This window comes from Triturus cristatus, unplaced genomic scaffold (genome assembly GCF_964204655.1).
Source record: "Triturus cristatus unplaced genomic scaffold, aTriCri1.1 SCAFFOLD_147, whole genome shotgun sequence".
NCBI classification, from domain to species: domain Eukaryota; kingdom Metazoa; phylum Chordata; class Amphibia; order Caudata; family Salamandridae; genus Triturus; species Triturus cristatus.
This window is the reverse complement of record NW_028187462.1, coordinates 1,197,758-1,222,290: the sequence shown is the minus strand read 5'-3', so window position 1 is coordinate 1,222,290 and position 24,533 is coordinate 1,197,758. Positions and strand designations below refer to the sequence as shown.

The window sequence follows — 24,533 nt, the reverse complement described above, 5'->3', positions numbered from 1 at the left end:
GTATACGATTCTTAGGGAAAACCTCGCTCCAGCAATCCCCCCTTTGGTGATTTTATCACCACAAACACCCAAATTTAGTACCCTTTTACGGAAATTTGAAATGACTTCTTACTCATAGCTCAAAATTCAGTTTCTTCATATTCATCTCTTTTTGCTTTCTTATACATATTGTCTTTCCACTCATCTAAGGCTATCTCTTCAAAATCCTTTTCTGGATCTTTTCCTTTTCTCTTAAGTTTATCTCTTTTTATTTTATTATTTGTTTTCTTTTTCCTGCAACACATACACCCTAATCTTATCACTAATACTGCAACTATCACACATGTTAATGGAAACAGAATTTTACCTATAACAGTACTACCTATTTTAGCTAAGAAATTTTTAATAGCAGCTATTTTCTTTCCCATACTTCTTCAACCTCCAGTGGTACAAGTTCATAGTGCAATTCAGTAATATTTTTAATGTAAACTTTTAGATCTTTACTTTCACCTGGAATGTAAGTGCAACAATGTTGAACTTTCAGCATTCCACAGACTCCACCCTCTTTTGCCAAAAGAATATCAAGGGCAAGTCGATTTTGCATTACCATAGCACGCATGGCAACCATTTCAGTATTAACCAATAAGAATCCATGAGCAGTGCTTATTGACAAGCGATCCACTACTGCATTGTAGATAGTCTTCTAATTTTATTTGCATTCAGAGTTATTCCCACTGCCGGTATCAATGCACAAAAGATGTCACCCACAATTTCTTACCAGGCCTACATAACATGTGCCATACCAATGGTCTGGCAAATGATAATTTGCCCTGTTCCCACAGATAAAATATATTCCAGAGAAAACTGGATCTCTTCCACCTTTGAATCCCCATCCACCCATGATTCGGTATGTATCATGGCACTCACTATTACCTACAAACAGGTTATCATATGCAGTTTGATTCCTTCTTATACAGAGTTTTCCTTTCTGAGGCCTAGCTAAAGCTGTTGTTGGTGTTGACTCTCCTTTTGTCAGGTGTTTCTCCATTTCTATGTCCCAAGCTGTTTTCTCAACCTTTCCTTCTGATGCCTTTTTGTGCATTTTATGCCTTCTTTCCTCAACCATATTCAAAAATGTATTTTCTTCTTTCTGCAAACTGCATGTCAAATTATATTTAAACACAGCTTCTAATGTTGCAGGTCTTACCTTATTTAGCTTATTATTAGCAGGCACTAATGCAAAAATGTTATCTACATCTGAAAAATAATACTCTAATTTCCCTATCTCATAAAATAAGCTAGCTATCACACTACATGTTATTCCATAAGTAGCTGGAAGGTGATGATAAGTCACTCCCTCTGCCACAGAAGCAGGTAACTGCATGAAGACGTAGCAGTCCGTTACATCCATAGTCTTTACATATTCATACAATAATTTTGAAAATACATTATTAGAGAAATCGTTAATAGACCTATCTTTATGCAAATGAATGTTTGTTTCTACAGTCGGTACTACCTTTGAGATTTTACCTATGTTAGTTTTGTTTTGACCATTTCCTTCTATTGTGACTTTAAATGATATTAAAAGAGCTAGGATGCTCCATATAAGCATTAATAATCCTGTACAACAGCAACATGTTTTACACCATCTTTTCATGAATGTACATCTACTTTTACTACCATCTGTGTTAGCCATTTTACTAAATAGACCGTGTCTTTTGACTTAGCCTCTTCTACTTTGTGACCAGTTTCTACCCCAAAGCTTCTAAGCTTCTACTTGGTTCTATTAGTTTTCTACTTCTTCTCTTTTATTATCGTTCTCCACATCAACAGCTTCTTTGATTATTCAGTTTGGCATCTCATCGTCCTTTGCCTCCTTCACCCAATCAGGATACAGAATTTCCTGAATCTCCGCTTCTTCTCCTCTAATGTCGGACAAGAGAACTCTCAGGATTTCTGATTCTTCTTTAACCACTTTCAGTAAAGCCTCCTCTGGATTTCCTTGACTATCTGCCTCTTGGGATTCTTCAGACAGGGCCACATACGTCCATTCCGGCGACTCATACTTCTGGTTAGGTTTTCTTGTTCTTCCGGATTCTTTTGTTACAACTGTTTCTTTTTCCTTTGATTTTTCCTGACTCGTGACTTCATTCACCTGTTCAGCTCTTGGTGATTTTACTCGAGACAGTCGATATCTTAGTCTTTTTATTTTGTTCGGCCAAACTTCTGGTTTTACAGTTCTTCTCAATTTACTTTCTTTGACATTCTTTTCATTCTTTTCTTCTCTCCAAGCTCTCTTTCTCAGAACTCGACCTTACGGTATTTCATTCCCACTCTCTTCTGATTCTGTCCCAACTTGCTTTTCCTTTTCACCAGTTTCTTTATCCACCACTTGTTCTGGTTTCCCTACTTCTTTCCCTCCTCGGATCTCCGTCACGCAATCTTCCTACTGACTACTTGTCCCTTCACCTAGCTGGATGTTGCAGTTCCCTACACCTCCTCGGGGGTCTTCCGCAATCTGTCCCTCTCTCTCTGTAACTGTCCCTTCTTCATTCAAATCTATCAATTCAGGTGGAATTTCTCTCAAATTTTCATCTGGGATTTGTTCTTTTTGACTTTCTTTTACTGCTTCTTCTTTGTCTTTTCCTTCCTTCTTTTTAGGTTCTTTACTGGGACCTTTCTTTCTCTGCTTGTCTTCAGAATCTGAGCTGTCAGAAATCTGTAATCTTCTTCTCAGAGAGACACTTCTGGGGACCAGAATCTGCTTTGGTTCGTTTTCCCCCCTTTCAGGATTTTCACGTGTTTTTGGTTCTTCGTGATCTGATTCAGTACTTGACTCTGATTCGTCATAGTACTCTTTCTCCTTGCAATCCACTGGATTTGGTATTCTCAAGGTATGGCTGGCATGGATCCAGTTTTTCAGTCCAGCACACTTCACAGCTGTTGTCGTGGTCAGAATGACTTGTCTTGGTTTTCCCCACCTGGGAACCAAACAGTTTCTTCTTCTGTGGACCTTTATCCTCACCCAATCTCCTGGGCTTAGATCATGGGCTTGCTTCTTTTCAAGGGTGGTGGCATCCGCTCCAACCTGATGAAACACAGAATGAACTGCGTCAGCCAGGCCTTTACAGTACTCCAACACCATGTCATCAGAAATTGTTATCAGCTTGTTGACTGGTATGTAAGCATGCCTCATCGCACGTCCCATGATTATTTCATGAGGACTTAACCCTGTAGTTCTATCTGGGGTTGCACGTATGGTCATCAAAACTAGAGGCAAGACATCAGGCCATTTCATTCCTGTGGCTAAACACATTTTCCCAAATCTGTTCTTGATTGTACCATTCATTTGCTCAACCACACCAGAAGCCTCTGGTCGGTAGGCACAGTGCAGTTTCTGTTGTACATTTAATGCTTCACTGACCAATTTCACAATCTCATTATAGAAATGCCCTCCTCTGTCTAATTCAAGGGTCACTGGGAACCCGAACCTGGGGATGAATTCTCTCAAAAGCAGTTTTGCTACTGTCAATCCATAATTTCTCCTTGTTGGGTATGCTTCTACCCACCTAGAGAATAGGCAGACTATGACCAGGACGTACCTCAATCTGTTACATATTGGCATCTCAATGAAATCTATTTGCATTCTGGTAAAAGGCCCTCCTTCTCGGCCTATAGTTCCTAGGCTCACCACTGTCTTTCTCCCAGGATTGTACTGCTAACAAATTAAACATCTCTGACATAGGCTTTCTGATATGATTCTGAATTTTGGGTTGTACCAGGTCTGCTTAAACGACCTGATCATAGCATCTCTCCCTATGTGTCCCTGGCCATGATACATCCGTGCCATGGTAGACAACATGCTATCAGGCATGACTGGTCTTCCATCTCGATAGACCCAGACATGATCCTTTTCCCTTGGTGTTTCCTCATCTCCTGCTTCCTCCTGCAATTGTCTCACTTCTTCCCATGTCCCTACAACGTTAGTAAACATTAAGGAATAGGAAGTCATTTCTTTCTCCTTTGCCCGATTGACTGAATAATGATTTCTGGCACAGTACTGTGGCATGTCATTGGCATAACGGTTGCCAACAGTAACATAATCTTCCCCTTGGTTATGGGCAGCACATTTCACCACAGCCAATTGTTTAGGCAGCTGTATCGCCTCAATCAACTTTCCAACCACTTCAGCATTCTTTATAGGAGTTCCACTTGAGGTTAGGAAACCTCTTTGTAGCCACAATTTTGCATGCTCGAGTCAGAGCCACTAATTCTGCTACTTGGGCAGATTTCACTCCTTTCAAATAGGATGCTTCCATCACTGCTGAAACCGTACACACTGCATATGCTGCACTCAACACTCCTTCTTCTGTTCTCAAACATGACCCATAAACAAACATTACATAATCATTTTCTGCCAAAGGTACATCTTTTATGTCTGGTCATGGTTTTGTGCAATACTCAAGCACATCCAAACAATCATGATCTGCTTCATCTCTCACTTCCACATTCTCACCATCTGGTAACAACGTTGCTGGATTCACATTCACACATCTTGCAAGGCTCACATTCGTTGCACCTAATAGGACTTTCTCATAATTAGTCAGCCGACTATGTGTCGTATACTGAGTACGACTCCTTGTTAAAAGAATCGCCACATCATGGGGTACAAACACTTTCAAAGGATATCCCATCACGATTCCTTCACTCTGCTCCAAACTTCGACACGTTGCTGCTACTGCTTTCAGACAACCAGGTAAGCCTACAGCTACTGGATCAAGCATCGATGAGTAATATGCAATCGGTCTCCTCAATCTTCCATGCTTCTGGATTAACACAGAAAGTGCACATCCATTTCTTTCACTGCAATATAACTCAAATTCTTTTTCATAATCAGGCATACCCAATGCTGGGGCTTCACACAATCCATCTTTCAATCGTTTGAATGCTGCCAATTCTTCCTCGTTCAATTCAAGAGGATCTTTTACATCACTCCTTGTTAGCCGAACCAGAGGTTTTGCAATCAGCGAAAAGTTGCTGATCCACTGGCGGCAGTACCCTACCATTCCCAGAAACATTCTCACTTCTCTTTGCGTCATGGGGGCTCTCATTCCTTTTATGATTTTGTCTATTGTTATTTTTCTCAATCCTTTTTCAATGTTATGTTCCAAATACTGTACTTCTTTTTTACAATACTGCAGTTTGGCTGGGGACTCTTTTAATCCTCCATCTGCCAAGTGATTTAGTAAGGCTATAGTGTCTGCTTCACGAGTTTGACGCCACAAGGAGGTCGTCGATATACTGCACTAGTACTGAACTCTCAGGCATTTGCAGACTTTCTAATGACTTTTTCAACAATTGATTAAATATTGAGGGGCTTTCTGTATACCCCTGTGGGATTCGGCACCATGCCAAAATACGGTCTCCAAACCGAAATGCAAAAATTTGCTGACTGTCGTGATGCAATGGAATGGAAAAGAACGCATGGCACAAATCAATTACTGTATACCATTCTGCATCATGGGGAATCTGATACAAAATCACTGATGGATTTGGCACAATGGGACAACATGGTACAACTATTTTGTTTACCTTTCTCAGGTCTTGCACTATTCTGAACTTCCCATTTGGCTTTTTCAGGCCCATTATGGGTGAGTTACATGGACTGCTCAATATTTCTCTCAGAATTCCCTGCTTGATCATTTTCTCAATTATTGGAGTTACTCCTTCAATTATTTCAGGTGTCAATCTATACTGAGGAATGTTTGGATAACTAACTCCATCTTTGACAGTAATTTTTACTGGGTCCACGTTTCTCATTAGCCCTACATCTTCTCCGGGGAATTCCCAAACCTCTGCTTTTACAGACAGATTCAATTCTCTAGGCAGTTCATCTGGATTAAATACTGCATATGTTCTAATAGTTTCACATTCTCTGTTAGCTATAGTCATTTTGTACAATACATCCTCATCTGGTGTTTTAAAAGCTATTCCTTCTGGAGTACAAAATATAGTGCAGTTCATTTTGCACAGCAGGTCCCTACCTAGCAAGTTCACAGGACTGGTGTCACACACCACAAATCGGTGCATTTCAGAAAATTTCCCTATACTAACCTTTACAGGTTCTGTAAGGTATGTTTTTAACTGTTGGTTAGATACACCAACTACTTGGATTGTTTCATCCGAAAGAGGAAGATTCTTAACATCTGCTGATCTAACAGTAGATCGAGTAGCACCAGTGTCCACTAGGAAAATAATGTTATCATCATTAATCTTCCCATCCACAAATGGTCCTGTCTGGTCTACTTCGAGAGTTGCGCCAAGTACGCACTCTTCTTCCTCCCTTCGGCACCGTCAATAATCCATTTCTGAATCACTCTCATCATGTTGCAGCCAATACTGCAAAACAGTGCGAGCGCGTGATGGTTTATTTACCTGTTCTTCATTGTAGAATCCCGATTCTTTACTATACTTCTGTGAGTTTCTGTTCTGTAGAAAAGGTGGTTTTGGCACCTGATTCTGGGAAGTAACCACCTGCTGCTGTTGCTGCAGTTGACCACCCACCTCTTTCCGCACCTGTGGATTCAACGATCGATTTTCAATATTAGTATTTGGAGGGTTCTTACACTCGGATTTCCAATGCCCTAACTCACCGCAATTGTGACATGGGAATTTCTTTTTGGCTTCTTCTATATTACCTTTCCCTTTCCCTGTACCAAATCTTGGTCTTACTCCTGGATTGTTTGCTTGTTCTACCAACTGAGCTTCCTGTCGTTCGGCTACCTTTACCTGTGCCCACATTACCTTCTCTTTCAGTTTCCGTTGTTTTGCCTCAATCTCATCGCTGAAATATTTTGCATGTCTCAAAACTTCATCTATTTTCTTATTTTGCCAATCAACTGTATGCTGCTTTATCATATCACCAATTTCTGGGCGTAAACCATATACAAACCTGTATACGAAATGGCTCAAATCTTTATCACTCAGGTTCTCATCTCCACTGAACTGTTTAAAAGCCTGAATTAGTCTCTCATAATATGCATGTACTGACTCCTTGCTTTCCTGTTGGGTTCTGTCAATTTTTACCCAATCAGTCTCTTTAGGGGGTACCTTATTTTTCAGAAATGCCATAACCTGCTCATATTTCTTCATTACTTCTGGGTCGGGAGCTCCAGTCTTAGGGTCCCTAGGATACTCTTGAGCGGGCCAATTTATCATCAGCTTACACTCTGTCCACAAATCTGCTGGTACTATTATATCGAATAGACTATTCAAATCTATCCATAATACCTTTGCCAATCTTACAAACCTGTCTACCTGCCGGTACCACTCGACGGGCTTTTCGCGTAGTCGAGGGAAATCATTTGTGAAAGACAAAATGTCCTGTCTTGTCCATGGAACATGGACATACCCTCCCCTTGGAATCTCTCTCATGGGGTATTCTGTCGTTACCTTTTCTTTCTCTCTAATGGGAAATGCTGAAACTGTCTTTTCTGTGATATTACGTATTCTACAGCACTTACTTCTCCATCTGTCAACATCTCCCCATTTTCTCAACAAACCAATGATGTCCTTAATTTGACCTATCCTTCCTGTGGTGTTCATGTTCTCTATATCCTTCTCAGTGAAATCAACTCGATAGGAATTTTGCAGTGCTTTTACTCTGTCAAAATCTATTCCCATTTCATTCGCAATTTCCTCTAATCTTTCATGCAGGTTTTTCGCTCTCCAGGTTGCACTCTTACAGAGAAACAACAATTCCTCATCCTGGTAGTTTTTCAATTTTTCAGTAGGGATAGTTCCTACTATTAATTCTTCTAATACCATTCGTAATTTGGCCACATCTATTGACTGGGACTCTTGATCCTTTTTCTGTAACTCTCTGAGCCATTCGCTTAATTCTTCTACAGAAGGTCCTGCTGGGTTGTCTACATTATTCTGTTCTGGGGCCTTTTGTGGTTCTAAAAATGTTTCCATTGTCATTCTGCTCTTTTCACCATAAATCTGATTTACAAATGGATTATTTGAAACATTCGGTTCAAACATATTTATTGTCGGTCCCCACGGATTGTCAATTTGACTCCGTTCAGCATTTTCAATTGGATTTTGGCTTCTGTACGGCACTGTCAAACAATGTTCAGTATCTTTTTGTTTCTCAAAAATGGGCATTACTGGACCTATCGTTACTGGAACTGTTACAGCTTCTAGATTCTTGGTCAATTCTCTTATTTTCTCGGTTAATTCTAGGGTAGTTTTAGCCAATTCTACTGAATTCTCACCATTTACCCTACTTTCTGTCTGTTTTTCTATCTCTCTTGCAGAGTTACTTTTCCCTAGTTCTGGTGACATGGTCTCTGTTTTAATTATTCGTAATGTTTCTCTCATTGGGGCACTTGGTGACAATGCTTCTGGTTCTGGTCGATACGGTGGTGGGTTTTTGTGAAACACTTCATCAAGAACATCATCTTCTGATTCATTCACTTCATACCCACTCGAATCCATATTCCGCCTTTTCTCAGTGCATTTTCTTCCTTCATTCTCTCCTATCATTCTCACAGGATACATACCATCAGTCATACTTGCATTCCGCCACCTTTTCATCCTGTCTTCATGTGTCTCATGTCCGTATGATCTACCGAACATGTATCGATAACCCCTACCGCTTCTCTGTTTTTCTCGTTCATGCATTTCGTCTTCCCATTCCGTCAATGCCTCAAACTGTGTCGGTCTAGGTCTTGGTTCTAAGTTCATCATTTTGTCTCGGAGATTTCTCAAAACAGCCAAATTAAAGGAACCATGTTCTGGAAACGCCAGGACTCCATCGTCCTTGGTGTATTTTACCCAATCATCCAACCAAATACAAGTATGATACCCATATTTCGCAATCATTGTAGATGCGGGGGTTTTCGGTGGAGGAAGTAACTGTCCTTCCCTAGTCTTAACTACTTTATCTTACTTAAACCATCTTTTAATTTTCCCAAACCATGATTTCTTCTTTTCTGGTGGTTGGTAATACATTTTCTCATTTTCCGTGTGTTGAAGATTGCATTAATCTCTTTGCATGAGCTGAAAGCCATTTTGTACTTGGCAGCCATTTTAGTTAGCTATGTGCTGGCCATTTGCTGTTTCCCTCTCCCAGAGTCTTGCACATGCTCAAATGGGCCTAGCTAGTAGAATGCACCTGTTCCTAGTATAGAACTGTCAGGCTGTTCTAACTGATGTCAGCAACTTATTACTCCTCCTACTTGTTGACTGTGCAGTTTCTGTATGACCATCTATGTGCATAACTCTTCTCATGTGTACTTGTACCGCCTTTTTCAGCCCCTGTGTGGGTATAAAAGGACCATGCTTCTTCTGTTCAGTGTGCTACTTCACTCAACACCGAAGGGTGCTGTGTGAATGTAGTTCCACCTCATGAGGTTTATTAAACTTTGTATTTTCTATTCCAGTTTCTGTGCCAACTTCTTCCTATTGGTCTGAGGACTCTGTGCAGCGAAGGGCGAACCCCTTGCACTGGTAGGCCTAGCTGAGGTCACCATCAATAAATTGGCGCCCAACTACTGGGGCTCATCGGTGACTCGGATGCCCAAAGGATTGGTCGCGACGAAGGATTGGAATCTCGCTGTGGACGCGATCGCTGCCCAATGAGACCCGAGTCTTGGCAACCACAGCGTTTTCCCTTTCTTTCTGATCTGACCATCCAGGTGGTGCCGGTCCTCGACTGAGATCTCTTCTGTTTATTCGCCGTGCAATGACCATTTGGTCGATTTTAGAACTTGGCAGTTGGAACCTGGACACCAAGTGATTGGTAAGTGTCCTTCTGTGGCGCTTGCTGTTGGTTTTGATGCCTGGGATTGGTAAGGTAGTTTAGTAACACTTACTGTGGCTTTTGGGTTTTGGAATGGGTGTTGGCCAACTTGGTTTGTTATGAGATTTATATATGGATTGCAATCTATATAGGCAGGTAATGAGGAGAATTTTCTCTATTTGAATTGATTTGAATGGCACATCGTACTAAAGGTACCTTAAGTGCTACTCTGATTATAATACTGCATATTCTGCACTATTTTTGGCATGCCTGTTTTTAGCACACTTCATAGGATGTGTTGCTTTTGTAGTGGTACCAATTTGAGACTAGATAAAGCACAACCGGCCCCCCGGAGGGGACGCCTAATAGGGATATGTATATTAAGTATGGTCTTTCTTCTATAATGTACAGCGCATTATGGAATAAATACACTCGTAAGGATCCTGAGTTGCGTTGGCCTATGTATGGGTCCTTTGATTTACGAAAGATTGAGTATGTAGAACAATTTATGTTTAAGCGAAAGACTACGCAAGAGATGTTTGATTGGGTACGAATGTGGGAGAAAGAAGTGCGTGAACAAATGAAGCGTGAGCAAGCCTTGATTGAAAAAGAACAGCGAAAGAACATTTATGTGAAAGCATTAGAGCTGAAAGCACATGCGTGATGGTCTTTTTGTTTTCCCCCAGGTGAATTTATGAATGTGTTGCTTTCTTGGATGTACCATTTTTAAACTTGTATATAATTAGCCGGCTCCCCTAGAGGGGATACTTAACTAGGTTTAGGTATAAAAAAGTATTTCTTCTTTGGTGACTAGTACCCCGAGGAACTAAAGATGTACATAGAAAGGATCCTGGTCTGTGCACTTAGTAACATTCATGAGTGGTGATATGCAGAGCGTTTTTTTTCTTGGTGTTCTGCCAGCCAAATCTAGTGAATATGACTTACAACTAGTATTTACAAATGGTTTGGTTTAAGTACAGTCTGTGGGCTGTCTTTTATTTCTGTCCTACGTGTTGATCTGTGGGTTAAATGTGTGTTTAAATGTCTGTGGTTTGTCATTAGTGGTACTTGTAAGTAGCGATTGCGCTCTTGGTGCAAGAATGGCTAGCCTTAAGTGCCCTGTATTATGTGTTTTGAGTATATGACACCGTTTTGAAAATGTCTGGAATGAGCTCAATGTTTTTTTTGTCATCATTCTGTTATGCCAAATATTATTAAAATGAAATACATTTTAAAAGAATCCAGCAATGAATTATATAATATCTGCTAAATAGCTGCACGCTATCATTAAATTGACAGAGTAAGACACTATACATGTGTGCGAATTGCCACAATGTTAAAGATAAAATTAGAATCCACATTTAATAGGAATAAAAAAGTTTTAAAAAACGAAATTGTGTGTTTTGCAATAGATAAATTAAGATACAAAATGTCACAGCATTTATCCTTCTGTATTAGGTATTAACAGGCATTCACATTATCTGAGTGAGTTGGTTGTTGCAGACCTGAATACATTACAGAACGACAGATTTGTGGAAAGGCTGACTTGAAAGGCGTGTGAATTCGACGCCTTTACGTGTCAAGCAGCTGTGTCAGCACGTGGGTATTTCTGACTCCGGCCACAGAAAACAGCTGAAGTCAAACACGGTGTAAAATCCTGCATTTCAGACTGCTGTTTTAAAAGTTAGAAATATAGTTTCATGATTTTTGATAAACAGAGGACAGATTGACAGTAGGGATTTATTTTCTTAATGCCTTTTTAAATAAGGATAAGAGTGGGTTTTAATGTTAAATAATAATGACTGTCTTTTAAAAGTGGCGCAGACTTTCAAGTTAAGTTTCTGTTCTTAGGGCTGTGAATGAATGCGTTTAAATATGATAGGCAAGGGATGCAGCTCGCTTTTCATATGTGGACTCATCAAAATGATTAGATTCATTAAAAAAAATATATATATTTTGATTATATAAATTTTTTTATTTAAAATAGGTGCATTAAATTTGTTTTGTAATATTCATAATGCCTAATAATTATACTGTGACCTCCTAGCATCCAAATTGAATTGAAGCCATGCTATACAGCAATAGGGGGTCACTTACATGTGAAATGTCACTTTACCCAGGCGTACAAAACTCATTTTTATAAGGGTATACATTATACATTTCTGATACCACATCTCTGGGATATGTAGGGGACATTCTGGGGATGACTATTATGCAAAAACATTGTAGGATATTCATTTTTAAGTGCCCCAAACATCAAAGTCGAAATTGAGTAAAATTCACTATTTAAATGAGGTTATTCCAATCAGAGCAGCTTTTAAACTGCCTCAGGCTACAGCAAATGCACATATGTAAGCATAGAATGAATAGCTGACATCTATACTGCTAGACAAGCACTCGGCACACTGCTTACAAATATAAATATGTACAAAAAAACTGGCAGAAGTTATTAAGCTTACCTCTGAATTGCTGGTAGACAGGAATGAAGTGGGTTTTGCTGTTGCTCTTTCCGTTTCCAGGGTCACTTTGAATTAGGACACCCCCATGAAAACCTTGCGCGCAAGATGGGACAGCTGCATAGGTTAAAGGCCGAAGTCCTACATTTAGAAGCCTGCAGGGCTCAGCGCAACGTTTGCTTTGACATTTCGACATTTGAAAGACGAAATGGCAGGGCAGGGACAGAAAGAGGTTTTGCTTACGTTTTTTTGGCAAAAGCAAGTTTTTGTTCACTCACATGAATAGATTGCATAATAATAATGGTATATGTCAGCTTTTATTAAGACAATGGCTCTGTCATATGTATAGCACTAATGCTTTTAGGGCTGAATTAAGGAAGCAATGGGATTTAGTTTGAATTCATGTGCCCTCGTGTTACACTTGTACATTTGCTAAAGGAATATGTTCTTTAGCTAGCTGAATGTGCTATTTAGCTCCTCAGAGTTTGTTTATGCCCAGTTGCTACAAATTGGGGTTGATAGTGTTGACAGAATGAAACCTGTTACAGGTTTCCTACTGTCAAAAATGGGGGGAGGAGGCTAGCTCCTCTACAAATTAAGGGTAGGCAAATTTATGTGTTCTCTCTCTTTTTCTTAATTTCTTTTGAGCCTGTCTAAACTGTCTGTGAAATAGCCATGAGACATTTAATTGGCTATTCAGTAATACTGTTTTAAACATTATTAGCATTAATAAAATGAATAAATAAATTTGCTATGTTACTGCCCATCCTGTCTGATGAAATTATGAAAGGATGAGTAGTCTAGATTGTGGTTTCCTTATTTGATCTTTAAGGGGAACTAGCTGTGGGTAGTTTTTGTTCTAAAATTCTCAGGTGATAACACCACTATTGTTTGTTATTCTCATGCTACATACAGTTTTGCAAGGGCATTGCTAGTTTTTATTAGCTAGTCTGTGTAAATAAACTGACAGTCCTAACTAGAGCTGATGTTGCATAGTTTGGATTGTGAAACGTAGAATGCAGGGAAGATGCCTATGTGATCCTTAGCAAACATTTTTGAGGAAATATTGTTTTATAGGAGTCTGTGTGTCACAAGATGTTCTGCTGGAGAAAATGTACCCATTATGTTGAAGTTTTTTAGTTCTTTATGTAATAGGAATCCCTGTTAAAGTAGCAGTTTTAGATTTTCCTGTTGCTCCTATAACATGAGAGCATGGTCCTAAGCATACAATGTAGGTGCTTGTATTAAGAGAAATCGTTTTAGAAGTGTCTGCAGTCCTGTACAAGTAATGCAAAGTCTATGAGTAAAAGTGTAGAACATTTCCTTTTTTCTTGAGGGTCTTTAGATGATTAAGATAGGAATATACAGATGTAAGGATTTGGAGTATGTCTGTATTGTTTTTCTCTTTTCCTCAGAATTTAGTAAATGAACACAGACTTCCTTGGCTGCTTGGGATTGGGTGACGTATTACTCTTGTCAGTTCACCAAAGAGTTCCTTTTATACTTGCCAATAGGTCCAGGCTGTTGTTTCTTTTACTCTCACATAGATGAAAGTGGTTCTTGGGTGCCTTGCTAATATATGGGGCGTCCCTAGACTAGGAAGTATTCTGAGACTATCCGCTCTGTTGATAGATTATTTCTGTGCCTTGTCTAAAGACCTTTTGTTCTGTCCACCAATAGATATTTGCTGCCTTACAACCATTGCTAGAGGGGTGCGGACATCAGATCCAGCTTGGAGAGTCAGCACCAGTCCAGCTTGAAGTCAAAGTGAAGGTAACCAGCACAGGCATTGCTGGCAACCAGGACCTCAGTGAAGGTAGAAGGCCGGAAGCACTGGGATGTGAAGTGTATACCCCTGCCACTGTCTTGGGCGAAAGACGGGGTCACAAATCAGAAAGGAGAAATCGTGGATCAAGTTTTTGATGCCCAGCTGAGAGTCACAAACCGATCAGATCAGCAAGAAAGTTTTTGCTTGAGGTAACCCCCTTTGAAACAAGGGTTGCTTCAGAGATCCTAGCATCAGGCCTCTGAATCCTGGTCCCAAAGTGGCTGTAAAGTTTTCACCTTTGTTGGTCAAGAGATACCTGGGCACACTGAATGCAATCTATGGCCCCAACGAAAGAGCAGTGTGCCAGCAGAGCAATACATGAGTTAGGGAAGGACTTGAGCTCAGGGTACAGGTGCTGTGTCTCTGGTGCCTGTTAGATTGAAATGAAGAAAACTGGTGCACTGCCTGAGACACTGGACAGGATCGCTGAGAGCATTTGCCCTGGTGGGTGATTGCCCTATCCTGAAAGAAGAAACTTTTCCCTTGAAACTGGGCCGTGATTCCTGAGTTGCGAGTTGTGCAGCTCCACCGTGGGAACAACAAGAGCCTGCCTGTGAGGCTCAAACGGACACAGGGAGAAGACTCCCCTCTGGTTGGTTGTACAGCGGCTTTAATTTCCCAAGGACTTCTTTTTCTTTTTTGTTGAAAATGTACCCCATTGGTCGTCCCATTTTTGAGGAGGAGCAACCCTTTGCAGCTCTTCGTCCTAATTCTCATGGTCTTGTGTGGTCCTCCTGGTCCCCTGGATCCAGGATCATTTTTGTAATAATATGTCTGACTGCTTTCATAATTGTATTGGGAATAATGTTTATTCTGCGAGAGAAAAGTTCATCTGATCAGCTGATAAATGTTACTTAACCCTTTTCTTGATTAATACTCTAGCCCTCATAAAGGAAACATTGGAAAAGTCTAGTGAAAATGTTTTTATTAGATATGTGCTGTTGGCTATTTTGAAGTTGAAATTGATGGTCACTGAAATGCATAGGAGCCTTGAAAATGTTTTTACTGGATGGTTTTGGATTTGCTTAGGACTAGAAAGCTAATAGTTCTGTTTCTGATAATAGTAATTACTCTCTCCTGCTATCTGTATGACCCAATGCTCTGTTCCCTTTGTACTCCTGCTTATACCTTATACATACCAGCTTAACAGTACTTAGAATGAGAAATGCCTACCTAGCAATGAATTAGGATATTGATAAATTTATGAAAAAATTAATGTGCATATTTTTTTGTTTTCCTACTGGATTATGGGAAATGTCTTTAGCTCATGCTAAAAGGACCGTCTGTTGAAGATTGCATTAATCTCTTTGCTTGAGCTGAAAGCCATTTTGTACTTGGCAGCCATTTTAGTTAGCTATGTGCTGGCCATTTGCTGTTTCCCTCTCCCAGAGTCTTGCACATGCTCAAATGGGCCTAGCTAGTAGAATGCACCTGTTCCTAGTATAGAACTGTCAGGCTGTTCTAACTGATGTCAGCAACTTATTACTCCTCCTACTTGTTGACTGTGCAGTTTCTGTATGACCATCTATGTGCATAACTCTTTTCATGTGTACTTGTACCGCCTTTTTCAGCCCCTGTGTGGGTATAAAAGGACCATGCTTCTTCTGTTCAGTGTGCTACTTCACTCAACACCGAAGGGTACTGTGTGAATGTAGTTCCACCTCATGAGGTTTATTAAACTTTGTATTTTCTATTACAGTTTCTGTGCCAACTTCTTCCTATTGGTCTGAGGACTCTGTGCAGAGAAGGGCGAACCCCTTGCACTGGAAGGCCTAGCTGAGGTCACCATCAACACGTGTACCGTTTTAGTCTTCTTACAATGGTACCGCTATTCTGTCCACTCACAGCGCGACTCTTACTAACGCACCAATCAGGAGTGTCTACGTCACTATCACAAACCCCCAGTCTCAGCGCGACTCACACTATCACACCAATCAGGGAGCGTTTACGTCACTCTGTATTCTTCCACTCCTAGCGCGGCTTTACACTAACGCACCAATCCGGAGCATTTTACGCCTTCAATCTACTGTCCAATCCCAGCGCGGTCGTTCTGACGTCAGCAGCCGCTGCGGCAGCTCGCTCTGCTCTACTCTCGTCTATCCCTCCTTTACAAGACCGCTCCGTGAACTCTTACTGTAACTTTTACGGTTCGATTAGTAACAACACTAAAACATCTCCATTATCTGCTTCGCTAACCAAAGAACAGCAAAAGACCTTTCTCACAAGAATTCCGTCTGTCCCGAGAGCAGCGCTTACCTCTGCCCTACTACGGAATCGTTACTTCCGTTGATAAAGTAGCACATCCCTCTACTTCACCCTTCTAGCAAGCATTAGCTAATTGTTTCTCTGGTATTTTTGAAATAACCTAGAGTTTCGCAATCAACCCGAATGCCTTTTCATTCACACTCGTTCATACATGAAAATGCAGTACATACGCACAGAATCCTGTCATTCCCAAGAACAGCAAACAGTCTGTCCTACTACAGAATTATGACACTCGTTAACAAAGCAGCGCTTCCCTCTACTTTGTCCTTCTAACAAGCTCAGAGAACACCTGCTACCTTTTCAGTGATAATCGTTATCGGTATGCCAATTGGTTTCCTGGTACTTAAAGACCAAAATTTCACAGGTAACCTTCGCTATCATACACACTTCTCTCACACAGAAAATGTCTCTATTGGCAACACACGATGATGTCACCGAATTGAACCCAGACAATGCGCCGTGCAACTTCACTTATCACACGTTTCCCCTGTGTACCTACAGGGCTACAACAATCCCGTCTTTCCCGAGAGCAGCATCTACCTCTGCTCTACTACGGAACTGTTAAAACTTCCGACTTCCTACATCCCAGAAGCCGTGCAAACAACATATAACTTGACGCGACTCAACATAAATTGTTAGTACATAAACCAATACCAATCAATAATCAATAAGCTATTTACAAGCAATCGTCGCTAAACCCAAAACAATAGCTAACCATCATTCTGCTACCAGAAAAACTGCTCCAGCGCTGAATACCAAAAATCCCCTCGCTACGTCACAGACCACAGATCTTCTTCAACAACCAACATTCATTCACTCATTCACTGGTGGGGCCCATAACACCAATCATTCCTTTTACCTTTAGATCAATGGTCCTCGAGAGAGAGAGAGGAGAAATTTCTTTCCACTCTTATTCCATGTGCTGGAAACTATAACCTTGCAGTTCCTCCCATGCCATTGGCCATGGATCAGCTTAGTTGCTGGGTAGTCAAAGAGATTTGGCTTGTACAGCACTCCCAATAGTGGTAAACTCGTTTAATTGTACTGTAAATATAACACGAATCAATAACAAAATTAGAATGTCAAACAGATTTCATAAATCAAAAGAATTATTTTGCATAATGTTTCACAAAGATACGGCGAGAGTATAATGACGATTCAACCAGGTTCCAATGTATTTGATGAGGTTTAATGATCTTCAATGCATGTGGTGTGCGAGAAAATGGCCAACGCGTGTTTCGTCTGTACACGAATAAGTACAAAGACTTTTTCAAGGCTGTATAATGAAGACATGCAAAAAAAAGAGAAACATTTTCTATAAGCCAAGTTTAAATTAAATACAAATTCTAAAAAAGAGCTATACAGTCCAAATTACACAGTCCAAGTACAAACAATAACAATATATTAGACATAAATATAAAGACAAAATATATGATATTGCAAGAGGCAGTAATATATAGAATATAAAGTGGGAGATACCAAGTATCGTGAAAAAGTGAGAAAGAATACTGAGCGTAAAAGAGAAAGAGATCACCGAAAATCTGTGAATATCTAGAAAGAGTAAATCGAAAAAGCTAAAAAAAAATAAAAATATTTTTTGCCAGGACCTGAACCAATATGTGTAATGAAAGAATTAAAGTTAAAGCAAACGTAGACGGCCCAGACCTGTAGACAATAGAATGAAGTAAATCAGAAAAGAGATGGTAGAACCAAGCATACGAATATAAGAAAATGAGATAAAATAAAATAAAATAAGATAAAATAAAACAAAAGAGGAGGAATCCCAAAAACCAATGTAAAGTGCTTATAGCATGATGCTAAGTAGAGAGGAAGTTAAGACACAATGAGAGCATTTCAATTTTATATCCATGAAATGAAAAATAAGGCATGGGGATGCTTAATCAGGTATCTACTCGAAATGAAGATAATCAAAAGTGGTACCCAAATGTAAAAAGGCAGAGACCGATTCTATCTCACCCACAAAACATTTTATGTATATACAAAGGGACCACACTAGCCACATGAGCTAATAGTCCATACGCTGAGCGTGTGGTCCAATGTTCAGGGGCTGAATAGTAAACAATCGTCCAAGTTATGGCACAAGGGGATATATTTAAACGAATCGAAAGTAATCGTAGATATGAATAATAAAGAAAATGGTGCTTATGTAGGAACAAACATAGGAATAAATGGTGACTTACCCCCAAATTGACGATAAAGTATGGACAATAATCGTGATATGTTTCCAAAGGGATTAATATTATAATCCGATATCATGTAAAGAGTAGCCGAGTATATCCATACGTAAGACTAGTTGAGATTCTAAAATAAAATATAATAAAGCATGGGGTGAATAATTAGACAAATGAATATCGATAAAGGAGTGGGCATGTATGAAGTCACTAATATTAACATAAAAAGAGGAAAAAAAGTAGGAACTCACCACCCACAATCAATCTCGGAATTAGCTTCTTGATACGTACAAGAGACGATAAATGTAAAATCCAATGTCATATAAAGAGTAGCTCAAAATATCCATGTGTAGAGCTAGAAGAGTTGTCGAGATTCTAAATGTGATAAAGACATGGAGAGCAAAATGAAACACGTGTATAACAATGGAGGAGTGAGCATGTACACAGTAACAAAAATAATAAAGTAAGTAAAAGGACAACTCACCCCCCACAGTGGGTGACGGATTCAAAATGTGTGCTGCAGTCATGGGGTAGTCACGGTGCATGTGGCAGACTCTAAAAGCAAATATAGAGTAAACGTATAAAGTGTAATGAACAGACGATAATGAACAAAGCCCCGTTGAAGGATCGATCAGCAAGAAAGAGGAAGGGATAGCGAGAATGTAAAAACTTACCGAAACTCCTGACAAGTGGCCAAAAGAACAGATGACAGCGCCTGATAACGCTGTAATGCAGAAGGTGGGCGAAGGCGCGAAGTGATTAAATACGGAAGTAAATTAGAGTGACCACCAGTAGGTGATCGCGTGATATGAGAAGAATAATAGAAAATTGACTACGCGCACATATAGGCGCCATATTGTAGTGTGTTGTTAGACATGAAAGTATAACGGTCTATACTGGAGATGAAACTTCAGTATGTGTGTATTCAATGCGCTGAATATAGAGCGACTTGATACTCTTTTAAAAAGCGTACAGGCATAATAAGATGTATGCAAATAAAGTATAAATAAGAGGCTGAAGTAAAGCCCAATATGTATAGTGAGTACGAGGGAGCTAACGACAGTCTATTGCAGATAAAAATAAATATCAACATTAGCAGGGACTGACAGATAATGGTAATGTACAGACTAGGCAATAGAATGATAGCACAAACAGAGCATATGAGTGTGATAGGAAAAAAGATCATGTAATGAGATAAATAAGTTGTAAAATAGTTAAAAGAGATACAGACACAGATTTATCAAAAATGGTTGTAAGAGAGACCCAACGCACTGTATAGTCGTCTAATCCACATAAGTCCAGAGGTGGATAGACAACATACTGCCAGAAATGAATATGGGCATGTATTTAGATCATCATATACAACCCACACGAGTCAAAGATGGATAGACAACACAATAATAGGAATAGATTCTAGCATATAGTTAAAACATCATACTTCACAAAAGTCCAGCATAATATGATGAAGCAATAATTAGTGTCAGAGCAAGATGATAATGGCATGAGCGTTTCAGTGCAATATAGTGCAATATAAGTTAGAATATATTACAGACATAACGTCATCACAAAGATAGAACAGATTCAGTTAGTTGAACAAATAAACAGAAGGCAACTATACACGTAATGTGGATCATTAATCCTTAAGGAATACATGTAAATCGCGGTCAGTATTCAACCCTAAGTCGACACATCTTAATTTGATAAGCCATTTTGACTCTAATTTTCTTAGAGCCAACGTGTTGTTTCCACCCCTTGGGTCTAAGGTAAGCTTATCTATGCCATGAAATTTAATATGTAATATTTCAGACGTGCTGTGTTCAGTGTTGTAATGCACAGCTAGTGGGTAATTGATGTTATTGTTCCTTATTGCCCTGATGTGTTCTTGGATCCGGTCTTTCAGAGGGCGTATTGTACTGCCCACATAAATGCGATTGCACTGGCATGTAATGCAGTAAATTACATGCTTGGAGTTGCAATTAATGAAATGATTGATTTTGTGGATTTGACATGTATTGTAGCTGAAACTGGATATCTTATTGGTTGCAAATTGACAGACATTGCACATGCCGCATTTGTAGAAACCCCTAGGTTTAATAGGCAGCCACATGCTAGTAGATTCACTGGTAGTGTGTGTCCCTTGAGGTTTATTGAGGATATTGCTCAATGTCCTACCACGTTTGTATGTAAACGTGGGCTTAGTTCTAAGGTAAGGATCAAGGTCATGGTCCAACCTGAGTAAATGCCAGTGCTTGTTGAAGACGCGAAAGATCTCTTTACTGTGTGAGTTATACTGAGTGATAACTGGAATGTGCTGTCTAGCAGTACGTTTCTTGTTGTTAGGTCTAAGTAAATCAGTGCGTTTGGCTCTATTGATTCTGGTGTGAGCTTTCTTGAGAATATCATTCTCATAGCCTCTATTAGTGAAGCGTATTATGAGATTGTTAATCTCAATTTGAAACACCTCTTCGGTGCTGCAGTTTCTTCTCAAACGAGTCATTTCTCCATATGGGATGGCTCTGATTTGCGAGGAAGGATGTGCACTAGTGGCATGTAAGACAGAGTTACATGCCGTGCTTTTGCGGAAGAGTTTGGATTGCACAGTGCCTTTGTCTGAGAATAATGTCAGGTCTAGAAAGTCAATTTGTTTTTTGCTATAGCTATGCGTAAAGCTTAAGTTATAGTTATTGATGTTGAGATAGCATATAAATTGATCAAGTAGCGAGATATCACCGCCCCATATGAGAAGGATATCATCAATAAAGCGACCCCAGTATATGATGTGGTTAGTCAGGTCAGATGGACAAGATCTACAAATGTGTTCTTGCTCATAAAAGCCCATGTATATGTTGGCAAATGAGGGAGAGAACTTGGCTCCCATGGCAACTCCAGAGTGTTGTCTGTACCATGTATCCAGATGTTTAAAGTAATTATTTTCAAGGGTGAGTCTGGTCAGCTCCAACAGCATTTTGGTGTGATCATATAGAGATGCATCACGTTTAGAGAGAAAGTAAGTAAGAGCTTCCATACCCCTCTCAATTGGGATGCTGGTGTATAGGGTATTGACATCGAGTGCCACAAATGTGAGATCATCTGTCCAGATGAATTGATCCAATTTATTGAGGACATCTTTGGTGTCCTCAATAAAGGCCGGCAATTGTCGTACAATAGGTTGAAGGAATATGTCAATATATTCCGAGATATGTTCGGTGGCACCACCTATGCCCGAGATGATGGGTCTGCCTGGTGGTGCAGTGATATGTTTATTTATTTTGGGCAATACATAAATATAGGCTGCCCTGGGGGTCGGATTGAATAGATATTTAAATTCAATATCAGAAATGAGTCCAGCATTCATCCAAAATCTTAGTGTTGATTCAATGAGACTAATAGTGTCATTCATAGGGTTGTAACTAATCTTGGTATAGGCCTTAGTGTCAGAGAGTTGTTTTTCAATTTCACCAATGTAATAATCATTGTCAAGGAGAACAATGTTGCCGCCCTTGTCGGCCTCTTTTATAGTAATGTGAGAGTAACCTGTTAATTTAGTCAGCGCAAGCCTTTCTTGTTTTGTGAGATTGTCTTTAAGGATACCTGGAATATGGAACGATTAAAAGCAGTCAATAAGGTTATCCTGTGGCAGTGTAGGAATAAAAGAAGATTTTGGTCTGAGTCCACTTTCGGTTTGGAAATTAGTAGTGATTTCCAAATCATTCAAAATATCCTCCATGCTGGGAGTAGTAATAAGTTCATCATCTAGTGATAAAAGCATGTGTATGTTTTGAATGTCTTCAATGGTTTGACCACTACTGCTGGAAGTATAAATAGGTACTGGTTGGAGACGTTTCTGATTGTCAAAGAATTTTTTTAATTTGAGCCGTCGTACACATTTGAACAAATCTATGTGTACCTGAGTGAAGTCTGGCCGAGACATTGGACAGAAACTCAAACCTTTCTTTAGAACATTAACTGCCATATTACTTAAAGGTTGACAGGACAAATTAACAATAGACACATCATCTTTACTTTCAGTGATACCAGGAATGTCACATATTTGAATGCTCTTATTGTGGGAATTTATGCCGGCACTCAATGTTTCTGTGTTCGCGCAGTGGATCTTGTTATCCTTTTGTTTTCTTCTAGCTCTGTTGCTAGTTCTCCCCCGTCTGGTCCTTTTGTTGCCCTTGATTTTTGATTGTTGAAACCGAGTCTCGTGCCCTTCCTGTATCTTTCCAGTTCGAATAAAAAAGAGGAAGAGGAAGAGGAAATCCCTGGGACAGTGCTATCAGTTGCAATTATAGGTGTAGTATCACTCCTGATGTCACTAATGTCACTACTGATGCTGGAGAGTTCTGACTCGCTAGCACTAGTTACCCCAACTGTACTCCTGGTATTTAGATCTTTGACACCAGCCCTTGGTCTAATGTCGTCAAATTTTTTCGCAAACGTGAAAATTCGACCATTTTTATAATCGCCCTCGTCTCTTTTGAGTTTACGAATTTTCTTGTCTCGAATATAGTTCTGGTGGGCGTTCAAGACTTCTCGTAGTATCTTATAATTTTTTTCAGTTGTATCTTTTAGGTCTAGTTTTTTAATTTCCTCCTCAACTATCGCAATTTCTTCAAGTAGCTTAGTTCTCTTCCTTTCCGCATGGCGGATGAGGAGATCCATCATACCAAATGATGATGATGATATGAGATTTTCCCATTCTTGTAATAAGTCAGGGTCAAGGTCTTCAAACGTCGGAAAAATGATAACACATAGTCCTCTAGGGACCTGTCTAATCTCTATATATTTTTTGAGAGTTGTCAGGTCCCACCACCTAGGGAGTTCGGACTTGCGCAACCTCTCCAATTTAATGAAGAGTTGTTTAAGCCCTTGAGGTTTAGTTTCTTTTGGAACAGTGTTGTTGGACTGTATGCTATGACCAGAAAAAATGTCATTAAAAACTATCTCGTTCATCGTCAAAACCCACCATATTAGAAAACAATATATGTGTGTGAAGACAGTAAATGTCAGGAAAAATTAATGTCCTGACGTCGCCTACAGAGAGATTGAGTGCCGGTACCCACTAATTAAATAGACTGAAAAAATTAGGTAGTAGTGTACCCAAAACTGGGAGCGGACCGCACATCAATAGAACATGCAAACAGTAAACTAAAGGCAAAAATAAGAGTTCAAAATGTCAATGGGTGCTGTTAGCCATAAGCACTTACTACCAAGAAGTGCAGTGAGCAGCGTGCAAGCACAGATGCCAAGGATTATCAAAGAGATTTGGCTTGTACAGCACTCCCAATAGTGGTAAACTTGGTTAATTGTACTGTAAATATAACACGAATCAATAACAAAATTAGAATGTCAAACAGATTTCATAATTCAAAAGAATTATTTTGCATAATGTTTCACAAAGATACGGCGAGAGTATAATGACGATTCAACCAGGTTCCAATGTATTTGATGAGGTTTAATGATCTTCAATGCATGTGGTGTGCGAGAAAATGGCCAACACGTGTTTCGTCTGTACACGAATAAGTACAAAGACTTTTTCAAGGCTGTATATTGAAGACATGCAAAAAAAAGAGAAAAATGTTCTATAAGCCAAGTTTAAATTAAATACAAATTCTAAAAAAGAGCTATACAGTCCAAATTACACAGTCCAAGTACAAACAATAACAATATATTAGACATAAATATAAAGACAAAATATATGATATTGCAAGAGGCAGTAATATATAGAATATAAAGTGGGAGATACCAAGTATCGTGAAAAAGTGAGAAAGAATAATGAGCGTAAAAGAGAAAGAGATCACCGAAAATCTGTGAATATCTAGAAAGAGTAAATCGAAAAGGCTAAAAAAAAAAAAAAATTTGCCAGGACCTGAACCAATATGTGTAATGAAAGAATTAAAGTTAAAGCAAACGTAGACGGCCCAGACCTGTAGACAATAGAATGAAGTAAATCAGAAAAGAGATGGTAGAACCAAGCATACGAATATAAGAAAATTAGA

At 39.5% G+C, this 24,533-nt stretch overlaps 1 long non-coding RNA gene and 1 pseudogene across 2 annotated transcripts in view; one reads left to right on the top strand and one right to left on the bottom strand.

Annotated features, from left to right (window-relative positions):
* LOC146771168 (uncharacterized) overlaps positions 1–24,533 on the top strand; it is an 821,319-nt pseudogene that overhangs the window by 648,079 nt on the left and 148,707 nt on the right. The gene's annotated exons all lie outside the window — the stretch shown is intronic.
* LOC146771169 (uncharacterized) lies at positions 17,475–19,085 on the bottom strand. Its single transcript, XR_014975181.1, has 4 exons — positions 19,013–19,085; positions 18,780–18,903; positions 18,538–18,658; positions 17,475–17,612 (listed from the first exon to the last, which is right to left on the bottom strand). It is a non-coding gene; the product is annotated as an uncharacterized LOC146771169 (long non-coding RNA).